The sequence below is a fragment of the Bombina bombina genome, chromosome 7 (genome assembly GCF_027579735.1).
Source record: "Bombina bombina isolate aBomBom1 chromosome 7, aBomBom1.pri, whole genome shotgun sequence".
In the NCBI taxonomy this organism is placed as follows: domain Eukaryota; kingdom Metazoa; phylum Chordata; class Amphibia; order Anura; family Bombinatoridae; genus Bombina; species Bombina bombina.
The window spans coordinates 506,811,225-506,825,419 of NC_069505.1; positions in this window are offsets into that span (position 1 = coordinate 506,811,225).

Below are 14,195 nucleotides of genomic sequence, written 5' to 3' on the forward strand. Positions count from 1 at the left end.
AGAAGCCTATCTTCTGAGGCCATTCTTGACACTGGGGCTCATGGGAATTATATAGATTTAGAGGTTGTTAAGGCAAATAAAATACCACTTGAAAAAAGATTACTCCTGTCTCGATTCGTGTAGTAGATGGTTCATACATATCTAGTGGTCCCTCAACACACCACACTATTCCCTTGATGGTTACCACTCAAAACTGTCATATTGAATATGTTTCATTTGATGTTTTACCTTCTCCTCTTTTCCCTATTGTTCTAGGAATTCAGTGGATACGCTTACATGAACCCTCCATAGACTGGAAGACACTAATGGTTACTCTGGATTCTTGCTACTGTAAAACTAATTGCTACCATTTATCACATACCATACACATATCTGAGCAAATCCCTGTTATACCTAAGGAATACTCACAGTATACAGAAGTCTTTAGTAAACGGGAGGCAGAAACTCTAACCCCACATTGCAGTTATGACTGCCCTATAGATCTGAAACCAGGGGCGGTTATCCCTAATGGCCACCTATACCCTTTAAGTCAACCAGAGCTTGCCCATTTAAAGTCCTATATAGACAAAAACCTTAAAAAAGGATTTATCAGGCCCTCAGTATCTCCTGCAGGAGCCGGTATGTTTTTTGTTAGAAACAAAGATCAATCTCTACGTCCGATAATTGATTACAGAGAGCTTAATAAGGTTACTATTAAAAACAGGTATCCCCTCCCGTTAATCCCTGAACTTATTGAGCGGCTCCATCAGGCTAAGATATTTACCAAATTAGACCTTAGGGGTTCCTATAACCTCATTCGCATAAGAGAGGGAGATGAGTGGTTGACTGCGTTCAGAACGAGATACGGTCTGTGCGAATATATGGTTATGCCATTTGGATTATGTAATGCTCCAGCAACTTTTCAGCATTACATTAACAACGTTTTCAGGGATCTTCTTGACATATGTGTAGTGGTCTATTTAGACGACATATTGATATATTCCCAAAATTTACAAGACCATATTAAGCATGTTAGCTGGGTTCTAGCTAGACTTCAAATACATCGCCTGTACGCCAAGGCCGAAAAATGTATATTTCACACTGACAAGATCTCTTTTCTAGGGTATAACATCTCATCCGAGGGGGTTCAGATGCAACAAGACAAGGTGGATGTGGTAAAAAATTGGCCAACTCCGCTAAACCGCAAGGAATTACAGCGGTTTTTAGGGTTTAGTAACTATTACAGAAAATTCATTAAGGGGTATTCTGCAATAGCTAAACCGTTGACCACCCTTACTGGTGCTACTTCCAAGTTCCTTTGGAACAACAAGGCAACAGATGCGTTTGAGTACTTGAAAAACTCCACATCAGCTCCTATATTACATCATCCCAATCCAGATCTTCAATACTTCCTTGAAGTAGACTCATCGGATTATGCTCTGGGAGCTGTTTTGTCCCAAAGAGAAAGTTTGCTGCATCCTCTACATCCTATCGCTTTTTTTCCAAGGTGATGACTTCCGCTGAAAGGAACTACCCCATAGGGGAAAAAGAACTATTATCCATCAAAAGAGCCTTTGAAAATTGGAGACATCTCCTGGAGGGTACACAATTGCCAGTTATAGTATATACAGACCATAGGAATTTGGAATACCTACAAAGGAACAAGACCCCTTCCGCAAGACAAGTGAGGTGGAGTCTGTATTTCAGTAGATTTCAATTCCAGATTGTATACAGACCAGCCTTTCGAAACGGTAAAGCTGATGCTCTTTCTCGCAGAGATCCCAAACCTGTTCTCAACTAAAACCCTACGGTTATGATTCCCCACAACAATTTCATTGGAAGTATCTCTATCCTAACCTCCGAATACAACAAAGCCCTGCAAACAGAACAAGTACTTCCACCTGATTTAAGAAAAGGACCAGACGGTCTCTACTACAAGCAGAATAAGTTATATGTCCCAACAGCCTTGAGACAAGAACTGATTAAAGAACATCATAATACTCCTCTTTCTGGACACCCTGGAATCCAGAGAACACAAGAGCTATTGAGCAGGGCTTACTGGTGGCCACGAATGTCTTCAGACGTCCGTCTCTACATACAGGCTTGTACTAGATGTATTACATCTAAATCCGATTAAAAAAAACCCAGATGGATTACTAATGCCCATACCAGTTCCTGGTAGACCGTGGACCCACTTAGGTTTAGATTTCATCGTGGAATTGCCTTCCTCAGCTGGAATGAATACTGTCTTGGTTGTTATAGACCTATTCACTAAGATGGCTCATTTCATACCTCACAACAAACTTCCAACTTCAGCTGAAACAGCCCAATTATTCATAGATAATGTTGTTAAGTACCATGGAATTCCAGAGATTCTCACCACCGATAGAGGTACACAGTTCACCTCTCATTTTTGGAAAAACTTATGCCAGAAGCTCCAGATTGACCATTGTTACAGCACCGCCTATCACCCTCAGACCAACGGTCAGACGGAACGGTTAAACCAATGGATAGAACAGTACTTGAGGTGTTACTGTGCATACCATCAGGGAGAGTGGAAAAACTACCTCTCACTAGCTGAATTCGCTTATAACAACACCCTCAACTCTTCCAGTAAACTGACACCATTTTTCGCAAACTATGCGTTCCACCCAAAAATGGCCCTAACAACATCTGAATCCTGTCTCAATCCCAACGTGGAAGATCTTGCTGATCGTTTAAACGAGAATTGGCAATTTCTCAGTGAAAACCTTCAGATTGCCCAAGCTGTACAAAAGAAATACTATGACCTGAGACGAAGGCCATCTCCACAGTACTCAATAGGTGATTGGGTCTGGTTATCCACAAAACACATGAAACTACAGATTCCCAGTAAGAAGTTAGCAAGCCTCTTTATAGGCCCTTTTCAGGTTACACACATAGTTAACCAGAATGCTATTACCCTTCAACTACCTCCATCAATGACCATACATCCCACCTTCCATGTTTCCCTACTAAAGCCAGCAAGAACCAGTGGCACCCAGATATTACCACCACAACCACAAACTCCGGACGATGATGTATACTAAGTGGAGGAAATACTAGACTCACGAATGTATAAGGGGCAGATTCAATATCTCGTTCGTTGGAAAGGTTACTCATCTGATGAGGATACATGGGAACCATTCAACTACGTGAATGTCCCTAGGCTTGTTTCTCAATTTCATAGAAGGAATCCCCATAGACCTCGACTGCAAGCCGTGGCACGGCTTGTTTTAAGGGGGCATTCTGTCAGGATATCCTGTTCCACCTTTATTCTATAACCACCAATACCACCTTTACATACCTGGACCAACCCCCAAACCTATTTAAACTAGCTCCTGACGTCAGCCAGGTGCTTAGTAATTGAGAAAATTCTAACTGAGCTCACTTCATACGAAGTTACCTGATACTCTTGTTCTTTGAACGTTTATTCAATTTAATTGAATCTAACATTGATTTGGGACAACCTGTGATATCCTGTTACCCTGCTAAGGATTGTTCTCCTGTACCGCAATCCCCGGTGAATATCTAAACCCTGCACTCATCCTACCTATCATTTAGTGAGCTTGTGATACATCTTGGCCGACTCCTACTTGCTCTCAGCCTGTTTCGGTAAGCTGTGCACACCATCTGTCTCTGCCGCACAGAGTTTCAAGATCCGACAAGCACGGAACTACTCGCTACAAATTATCACAGCTAGTGACGTCACACGCCTCGCTGTACTCACAGCATTCAAACAGGCTCCGACCGCAGCTGCTTTCTCTCACTCAGAGTGTTACACTGTTCACGCTCTGCCGCTGCCTATGTTTGCTCCTCACTTAACACTTGTTTGCGTGTTCTGGTAATTCAGGAGACACTCTTCTTTAATAAAACCATATATATATATTTGGTACTACTTGGCAATAGTTCTTGAGCCTTAATAACTCCAGTGACATATTTATCAGCTCCATACTCCAAAGGATTAGTATATTATACGCTGTATCCTTTTCACTATTATTACTACTGCAATTCTTATCAGTAAAGTCACTTTGTGCCACTGGGGTTAACGTCTATTCATATGTTAATCTAAAGCTAAGTGATACAAATAATACCTTCCACAGTTGTTGATCCATAGAAGGGACTGTTTTGATTCAAAAGAGACCCAGTTCATTACAGGTGTGTTGCCATATCTTTGGTGTGAAGGTAGAGTTTAAAGGACCAGTAAATACAGCAGGTTTACATTATCAACAAATGCATGATAAGAAGACAATGCAATAGCACTTAGTATGAACTTCAAATGAGTAGTAGATTAAAAATAAATAAATTGCAAAGTTATGTCTATTTCCAAACCCCCTGTATCATGTGACAGCCATCAGCCAATCACAAATGCATATACGTATATGCTGTGAATTCTTGCACATGCTCAGTAGGAGCTGGTGACTCAAAACATGTAAATGTAAAAAGACTGTGCGCATTTTGTTAATGGAAGTAAATTGTAAAGTTGTTTAAAATTGCTGCTCTATCTGAATCATAAAGTTTAATTTTGACTTAAATGTCCTTTAAGCTTTTTCCCCATCTAAGAAGGTGGGGAAGCCTTGTTATCAGGTATGGTGGCTTCCATTAGTGTGTAGTGGAGGGACAGGGGATTGTGTAACTGTCCCCCAGAGTTCCATCTGGTTTCCCAAGGGGTAAATGGGCAGAGAGATGTCTCAAAGCCCCAGCTCTTCAGGAAATTTCTGAGCCGCATATATTCGAAAGGCATGTATGGGGGATATCACTGTCTTTGCGTATGTAGTCAAGTGAGATAAATTGGTCTGGCTGGGATGATGTCAGTTAGTCCCGGGTTTGAGTTATTCCCAATCATGTCCATGTGTTTGGGTGGGATTCTGGGAGGCCTGTTAGTAGGCCTGTTAAGGAGTGGATTGGGGGAAGGTTGGGTGTCAACCAAAGGGTTATGTTTGATCCTATCCCAGGCATAGAGACATTCTCGTATGACAGGGTTCAGGATATTGAGGGATCTACGGCAGTGTGGGGGGTCCAGATTAGGTTGTGTAGGTGTATGTGAAATGTCAATGAGGCTTGTTCGATTTCTCTCCATCTGCTGGTATTTTGCTTAACTCCCCATTGAGAGATGTAGGTTAGCATGGCTGCATCGTAGTATCGAATTATTGTCAGGGAGGCTAGTCCACCATGGTGTCTAGGGTATTGGACAATTTTATAGTATACTCAAGGGGTTTTTGCCCTGCCAAATGTACTTAGAGAACTTGCTCTGGAATTGAAGGAGGAGGCATCTAGGGATTCTGATCAGTAAGCACCGAAAGAGTTAAGTTAGTTTAGGGAGGAAGTTCATCTTTAGAGATGTTCGCTGTGGATGAAGATGATGGACTGGCCTGGAAGAAGACCTTCTCCGCTGGACTTCTGAAACCGTGAGTACCTATTTGGGGCTTTAGTGTTATTTTTTTTTTAAATTTTTTCTTTTTTTTTCTTTTTTTAGATAAGGGTTTATTGGGCAATTTGCAAAAGAGCTGAATGTCCCTTTAATGGCTATGCCCATTTAAATGCCCCTTTAGGGGCAATGGGTAGTTTAGGTTTATTAGTGTTAGTTTTTTTTATTTTGGGGGGTTTGGTGGGTGGGGGTTTTTACAGTTAGGGGGGACTGTTCATTTTTAATGAAAAAGAGCTGATTTTCTTAAGGCAATGCCCTACAAAAAGCCCCTTTAAGAGCTATTGGTAGTTTATTCTTAGATTAGAGGGTGTTTTCATTTTGGGGGGCTTTTTTATTTTCATAGGGATTAGGTTTAATTTTTCTTATTTTGGATAGTGTTGTTTATTTCTTTCTGTATTTTTACTTTTTTATTTTTTTGTAGCTTGGGGGTTAAATTTTTAACACATAGACTGCCCTTTGGGCAGACTTATCAACTAGTCACTAATAAGTGTATAAAGTTTTGAAATGTAGCTAATATATAGGACCAACTCAAGAATTGAAGTAATGAGTAGAATGCTATAATTTAGCACTTGATGTGATTTGATAATATAGAAGTGAATTTACCTCTATAAAAGGTCATTATAGAAAATGTCAGGCCTCATTAATTTGATATGAATATACCATACCTCCCAACATTTCAAAATTCAAAAGAGGGATCCCCCCCCCCGCAGCAAAAAATTGAAATGTGGTGGGCGGGGGCGGGGCTTAAAAAATCATAAGACCAAAGTAATATAAATAAAATTCTAAATAAAGTCATATCTTTTAATACTTTTAGGCAGCAAATCAAACACAAGCTCAAACCACTGGTATGGCTATGTGAGCTCTGTATTTAATTAACCTTTGCAGAGACAGTGCTAAATCATTTTCTTAATTGGACATTTAATAATAGATTCTTTAAAACTGCTCTCTGCTTTCCTCATTAATATTCTAGATTCTGGTCTTTAAAGTCAGCAAAAATGCACAGTAACACACTACATAGCATACACTTACACATGCAGATACACACACTACATAGCATACACTTATACAGGCACATAGACACACACTACATAGCATACACTTATACATGCAGATACACACACACTACATAGCATACACTTATACATGCACACACAAAAACACTACATAGCATACACTTACACATGCAGACACACACACTACATAGCATACACTTACACATGAACATACACACACTACATAGCATACACTTATACAGGCACATACACACACACTACATAGCATACACTTATACATGCAGATACACACACACTACATAGCATACACTTACACATGCAGATACACACACTACATAGCATACACTTACACATGCACATACACACACACTACATACCATACACTTACACATGCAGATACATACACACTACATTGCATATACTTGCACATACACATACACACTACATAGCATACACTTACACATGCAGATACATACACACTACATTGCATACACTTACACATGCAGACACACACTACATATCATACACTTATACATGCAGATACACACACTACATAACATACACTTACACATGCACATACACACACACTACATAGCATACACTTACACATGCAGATACATACACGCTACATTGCATACACTTACACATGCAGACACACACTACATATCATACACTTATACAGGCAGATATACACACACTACATAGCATACACTTATACATACAGATACACACACACAACATAGAATACACTTATACATACAGATACACATACACTACATAGCATACACTTATACATGCAGATACACATACACTACATAGCATACACTTATACATGCAGATACACACACACTACATAGCATACACTTATACATACAGATACACACACACACTACATACCATACACTTATACATGCAGATACACACACACACTACATAGCATACACTTATACATGCATATACACACACACTACATACAGTAGCATACACTTATACATACAGATACACACACACTACATAGCATACACTTATACATGCAGATACGCACACACACACTACATAGCATACACTTACACATGCACACACACTACATAGCATACACTTATACATGCAGATACACACACACACTACATAGCTTACACTTATACATGCAGATACACACACACTACATAGCATACACTTATACATGCAGATACACACACACACTACATAGCTTACACTTATACATGCAGATACACACACACACTACATAGCTTACACTTATACATGCAGATACACACACAATACATAGCATATACTTATACATGCAGATACACACACACTACATAGTATACACTTATACATTCAGGTACACACACTTCATAGCTTACATTTATACATGCAGACACACACACTACATAGCATATACTTATACATGCAGATACACACACACTACATAGCTTACATTTATACATGCAGACACACACACTACATAGCATATACTTATACATGCAGATACACACACAATACATAGCATATACTTATACATGCAGATACACACACACTACATAGTATACACTTATACATTCAGGTACACACACTTCATAGCTTACATTTATACATGCAGACACACACACTACATAGCATACACTTATACATACAGATATACACACACACACACACACACACACACTACACAGCTTACACTTATACATGCAGATACCCACACATACACACAAAGATACAGACAGACACACACACTACATAATATATAGGTATCTGTAACTCATTGTATGGGGTCCTGGGGTTGCCAAGCACATTAGCTGGCAGTCTGCGGCTGCCACTGTTCGTTACCCTGGTGTTAGCACTGCTCATCGTATAAAACTGAAGGCATTCTAGTATTATCACCAGGGGTAGACGTCATCACTACCAGGGGTTAGAGGTCACCATTACCTGAGGTCAGAGGGTATACAGCCTTCCTACTCCTGCTTAACCCACACACCATTACTTTTCCACAAGGAATCTAACAGGTATCTAACCCTGGGATAGAAAAGCCAGCTGCTTCTGAGTATGGGCCCAATACAAATTTTTTTTAATGCATGGGGCAATGCGGGACAGATGGCCAGCAACCTGGGACAGCGGGACAGACCCCTAAAATTGGGACTGTCCCGGGAAAATTGGGACAGTTGGACGGTATGACATACAGTATACATAGGTGAACACTTTAGTTTATGCACACTTGAATATTGGCCGTCCTTAGATCATGCAAACTTATATAGAGGTATGATTTTGGATTAGGTAGTCTTTATATAAGTAATCCTAGTTTATGCACAGTTATATACAGGTAGTCGTTTGAATATGTGCATACACACAGGCGATACGCATGCGCACTTCTTAATATGTGCGAGACACAGTGCAGTCTGTAAGCATCTGAATAGGCCTGCACTCAATATTGTCACACGCGATGGTGCTTCTTAGCTGCTGGTACGATCAGGTAGGAAGATCACTCCCTCTGCAATTTTCACTATCGCTACTTTGCATTTTTGACACATGAAGGGAAGTGTAGTTAGTATATGACCCCTACATTAGGATTATCGTTACCTGAGTAATGCGAGTAGTTATTAGTATGGTATCTATATTACGTGATACATAGGACCGCTGGAGCACCTTTAGACAGTTAAGATTGCACAGATCTATTTGTAATACTTAGATCACCTGCCTACAAACGATGTTGAACAATATTTGCTTATTGAGCCTTATGCTGTCTTATAGTTTATATACCATCCAATAGCATTTGATATGGGTTTGGATGCACTGTTTTGTAATACTTTTTTCTATTACTCTGTATATATTTGTAACAACTATGTATCTTTGGGATAGTACTATTGCATGACTATTTGTAAACTGTGCTATTCGGAATAGGCCCACCCAGCCTGATTCTGAAGTATATTCTATTATTTTATTTTTCTCTTATGTTCCCTTTAGTAATATTTGATTTGGATCTGGATGTATTGATCCATGGTATAGTTTATAATGGCTCTGTGTACAACTGCCCAGGTATAAGGGTTATTTAATTTTGGGGTTCTGTGATATAACTATTGCTTGATTATTTGTATTTTCTATGCACTGTTTGTTTGGTTGCTATGACAACCATGTTGTTTTTGGCGTTTTTTTCACAAGGGGGAGGGGTCTATGTATGTTTTAAATGTTTGCTTCACTTGTATGTTGTTGGTCTGATGAAGGGGAGCATTCCCTGAAACGTTACCTATTAAACTATTTGTTTAAATTTTAAGTCCAGAGAGTGCTGTTTTCTATTCTACTACATTTCACCTACTCTAGCACCCTGGCCCTTGGAAAATTGTTTGTGAGAGTGCAACTGACTCATTTTGCATATATATATATATATATATATATATATATATATATATATATATATATATATATATATATATATATAAAAATGCAATCCTGAGTTTATGCACAGATATATACAGTATATACAGGTAGTCCTTTGATTATGCATTGTTAAATATAGGCAGTGCTTAGGTTATGCAAAGTTATATACAGGTAGTCCTGAGGCTATGCACACAATAATATAGGCAGTCCTTAGTTATGCAAATATATATACTGGCACTCATGCAGTCCTTAGGTTATGTAAAGTTATATACAGGCAGTCCTTATGTTATTTAAAGTTATATACATGCAGTCCTTAGGTTATGTAAAGTTATATACAGGCAGTGCTTAGGTTATGTAAAGTTATATACAGGCAGTCCTTAGGTTATGTAAAGTTATATACAGGCAATCCTTAGGTTATGTAAAGTTATATACAGGCAGTCCTTAGGTTATGTAAAGTTATATACAGGCAGTCCTTAGGTTATGTAAAGTTATATACATGCAGTCCTTAGGTTATGTAAAGTTATATACAGGCAGTCCTTAGGTTATGTAAAGTTATATACAGGCAATCCTTAGGTTATGTAAAGTTATATACAGGCAGTCCTTAGGTTATGTAAAGTTATATACAGGCAGTCCTGAGGTTATGTAAAGTTATATACAGGCAGTCCTGAGGTTATGTTAAGATTTATACAGGCAGTCCTTAGGTTACGCTGAGTTAAATACTGACAGACTTTAGTTATGCATAGTTATATACAGGTAGTCCTTAGGTTATGCACAGTTAATTTAGGCAGTCCTTAGTTTAAGCAAAGTTATATACAGGCAATCCATAACTTGCAAACCAGCAGCGATTATAGTATCAATATCAATGAGGAACTGAATTTGAACAGCGTGTGAATGAGACAGCGTGTATCAAACATACGGTGACATCACTTGTTATATGCACATTAGAGGAGAGAGTATCCAAAAACAGAATACTAGACTGAAAGTTCATATATAAACCGTCCTTTACAAAAGACTTGAAAATACTTGTGGTCCTGAGACTATCTGGATAGAGTAGCTGGAAGCAGGAGACAGACATGGAGTGGCTGTGGCATCTGACGTTCTGGAAACAAATGCCGGTCAGCTGATTAGAAGTGCGAGTAGGAAAGAAACAGCAAGAGCCACAACAATTGAGAAGTGAACAGCTTACTGCTTGCAATTAATCAAGCAATGGGGAGAGTTGACGCTGGTTTAAATAAGGCAGTTGGAGAGGGAGGTACTTGGAATTAAAGGAACAGCGATGTGATATGACAGGTAGTGAATAGGGTGATGTCGTCTGCAAATAACAATATTTTGTGTGTTGTACCGAATAGGGTGACTCCCTCCATTTAAGGGGCTGCCGTGATTTGTTTCGCCAGTGGTTCGATGGCTAGGGCGAAAAGAAGTGGTGAGAGGGGGCATCCCTGTCTGGTACCCTTGGAGATAGGGAAGGCTGGGGAGCAAAAGCAGACCCCTTGACAGTTGTCGTGGGGGCAGAGTATAGGGCCTGTATGACCTTTTGAACATCATGTGGAATTTGAAGGCTTCTAGAACTTTCCATAAATATTCCCACCTTACTCGGTCGAATGCCTTCTTGGTGTCGAGGGAAATAACCGATAAGGGCTTATTTAGTCTGTCAGATTCACATAATATATTCACATAATATATTCAGAAGGTGCCTGGTGTTTTCAGGTCCTTCCCTATAGGGTACAAATTCTACTTGGAACAACAAAGATGCAGGCTCAGATGCAAAGAGGAAAATGCAGATTCAGTTTAATCGAATCAGAAGGCATCCATAAAATAAACAAAGTGAAGGAACTAGGTCTTACGCGTTTTGGCTATGCCTTACTCATAGACCCTAGTCCTTCACTCACATATAAACGTATTTATAGGCTGTAATCTCAAATCCTCCTCCCCCCACACAGTGCAAAATAATCCACCCACTTAAAGAGACATATATACAATGTAAATACTTAGCAATCTATCAGTTCTATACAAGGAACAGATTAGAGTATCACATCATGGCATACAAAATATAAGAAATGAATAGTTAAACAATACAAATATGGTAATAATTATGTCAGTTAATTTAAAGGGGCATCCTCATATATAGTTAGGTATGGTATAACCCTCATTTTATAAAGAAGTAAATGAAAAACAATGTCCAAATCCTACTTGGTCAGGTTTAATGATCAGAGGTAGGAACTTATAGATGCGGTTTGCTAGAATTTTTGAATACATTTTGATATCAACGTTAATTAGAGATATGGGTCTGTAATTGGAGTAAAGGGAGGGGTCTTTATCAGGTTTGGGTATGGTTATAATAGTAGGCTCCAGAAATTCCTTTTTGAAGGAGGGATATTTCCCATGTAAAGGTTTTATAGAAGATGTCCATATAGCCATCTGGGCCTGAGACCTTAAGTGACTTTATCTTAGTAATAACCTGTTTTATTTCAGCGAGTGTGAAGGGTTTAGCTAGTTTGGCTCCTTGCTCTGTGGTGAGAGTCAGGAGATTTAGCTTGCGGAAGTAATAGTGCATTTGTCGTTGGGGGGCTGGGAGGGAAGTTTGGGAATACTGGATACTGTACAGGAACATGTAGTATTCTGAGAATCTATTACCTATCTGCGAAGGGAGCCTTATAGTTTGACCCGCGTGTGAGAGGTGGTGGATTCTTGTGGCTGCTGTGTGGTATCATAATCTGTTTGCCAGTAAAGTGTCGGCTTTATTACATTTGTAGTAAAAGAGCTTTCGAGTTTTAGCATTTGGGATTGGGCTCTCCGCAGTTCAATTGAACATATATTATGTTTTATCTCATGAATTTGGGAGGTTAGTTGCAGGGTTGGGTTGGAGCATTTTAACTGTTCCAGTAATCTAAGTTTGCAGTGACACAAACTACCACCAAATGATACAGCGCAATACTATCCCAGCAAAAATAAAAAAAAATTAGTTAAAAAATATATATGCAGAATTGAATGAGTATTCTATTCCAAGATAAATAGTTTCATACCTAAAAATTTTTTTTTTAAATATATATATAAAAATATGTATATTAATTGAGAATTAAAAAAGAATAATACTGAAATAAAGTCTTATAAATAGGAACCAATGAGTTTTGTATAAATCCAAATGTGGACACAGTCTTACTGTTGATTGTAGTTGTTCCAAAGATATTCCTTTCAGACCCAGCTGCAGCTATTTCAAACACACTGCTTGTCTTGCAGTTTGATCACCAAACACTTCTCTCCCAGAAAAACAGCGCAGTTCGTCAATCCTTGGTATCCAGGTCACACTCGATAGCCGCTGATCTCCTGCTCGATGGGGTAGATAGGCACTTCTGAGCTCCAAGCCGCTGCACACTATTCTGTCAGCGTCTCACGCTGAAATTAGCTCTGCCCGCTCTCCACTTCCAAAATAGCAGAAATGTATTGAAACACCAAGGTGCACAAGATAACACAGATTCAGATCTCAGTCCTTAAGCATGTCATTTCTGCTATTTTGGAAGTGGAGAGCGGGCAGAGCTAATATCAGCGTGAGACGCTGACAGAATAGTGTGCAGCGGCTTGGAGCTCAGAAGTGCCTATGTACCCCATCGAGCAGGAGATCAGCGGCTATCGAGTGTGACCTGGATACCAAGGATTGACGAACTGCGCTGTTTTTCTGGGAGAGAAAAATAAGTTTGCAGTGAGCTTGAGAGATAGGGAAACCAGCTGCTTTTTTAACTGGGCCTGTCTTTCAATGATGTAGCCTTTGAATAGTGGCCTTAACTGCCCCCCAGAGGGTATCATCTCGGACCTGCTGGTTATCATTAGACTGAATGAGAGGGATAATATCCTTTCTTAGGTCCTCTCGGAACAGAATATCAGAGAGGGCTGAGGCAGGCAGTTTACAGTTCAATTTAGAGTCACAAACATCGGGGGAAGATAGGGCAGCTGTAACTTGGTCATGGTCCGACCAGGGGCATAAAGATATATCTGTAGCTTTAACTAGATCTAAGGTGGGGGTATGGGCAAAAATGTAATCAAGTCTTGAGTATAAGTTATGAGGATGGGAGAAGTGAATGTAGTCTCTGTCACAGGTGTGGAAGGATCTCCAGATGTAATAGTATCCAAATTATGACATACTGGTTTTGAATTTAGAAGCTAAGTATGTAGAGTAAGTACCTGTCTTAGAGGGTCCAGTAAATTTACGGTTGAGGTTACAGTCCCAAGTCATATTGAAGTCGCCAGCTATTAGAACCTTTCCTTGTTTAAGGTTTTCTACAGTTTTTAAGATTTTTTTTAGGTATTTTGGTTGGTGGATATTGGGTAAGTACACAGATACCAAAGTGTAAAAGGTGTGATTCAGTTTGCAAATGAGTATTGTATATCTA